The sequence below is a fragment of the Crocodylus porosus genome, unplaced genomic scaffold (genome assembly GCF_001723895.1).
Source record: "Crocodylus porosus isolate Cpor-Errol unplaced genomic scaffold, CroPor_comp1, whole genome shotgun sequence".
Classification (NCBI taxonomy): Eukaryota; Metazoa; Chordata; order Crocodylia; family Crocodylidae; genus Crocodylus; species Crocodylus porosus.
The window spans coordinates 37,125,851-37,126,855 of NW_017728911.1; the positions used below are offsets into that span (position 1 = coordinate 37,125,851).

At 41.8% G+C, this 1,005-nt stretch overlaps 1 protein-coding gene across 3 annotated transcripts in view; it reads right to left on the minus strand.

Annotated features, from left to right (window-relative positions):
* DENND4A (DENN domain containing 4A) overlaps positions 1 to 1,005 on the minus strand; it is a 99,807-nt gene that overhangs the window by 28,386 nt on the left and 70,416 nt on the right. The gene's annotated exons all lie outside the window — the stretch shown is intronic.

The following is a 1,005-nucleotide window of genomic DNA, read 5'->3' on the forward strand; positions in this document are numbered from 1 at the left end:
AGTTCAATTATCAGAGACCTTCAAGCCAGCTTAAATTTTCAGCAGTTCTTACGTTTCCAATAAGAAACAAAAAAATACATTCTTTAAATGATGGCACTTTCTCTCTGTTTTTCTCTCTTTCTACCTCACTCATCTGGATTGTGCTATGCAAAGCTAGTCATGTTCTAATCTAAAGCAGCTAATTTATAATCTTACATACCCAAGATTATATCATACTGAGTACTTTATCAAACAGAATTACAAAGGAGGCAATTTCAAATGACTACAACATTCAAGGGCAGCCTACAAAACAAAATTAAAAACCTTAGATCCCCCAATTCTTGCCCCCTGCCCTGCCAAAAACTGTTTTGACGCATCCCCTACTACAACATTTTGTGAGTTTGTCCGCTGGAAGGGTAGGTGGCCAGGCCACTTGCTGTAGCTGTGTTACATTTCAGACAAGAAGCATAACTACAAGGGGAGGCTACAGCTGCTCTGCCTAAATGCTGGTTGCAACATTAGCAGGTTGACACGAGTCAGTTTTCTAAGTCAGGACTAAGCCAGTGACCTGGCACAGTGTCAGAGAGCACTGAACTAGTACCAGAGTCTTTTTTCAAAGGAAATAAAACAGAGATGCTTCCCATTTGTGTTTACTATAGATACTAGGATACTTTCTTGCCAAATTACAATCTAGACATTATATTCTGCCTACTTATAGTTCCCATACATTTTCAGATAAATATCATGTTCTCTATAAGTTAGTACAAAAGTATCACTATTCTTTGTTAACACTGGGGAGAAGTGAGCACACTAGAAGAGAGGGACAGTCTACAGCTAGATCTGGACAGGTTACAGAGGTGGGCAAATGAGAACAGGATGGGATTCAATATGGACAAGCTTGCACCTGGGAGGAAGAGCCAGCACCATACCTACAGGCTGGGGAACTCCCTTCTCGGCAGGGCAGAGGCAGAAAAGGATCTGGGGGTCATCACTGACTCCAAGATGAACATGGGCCGGCAGTGTGAG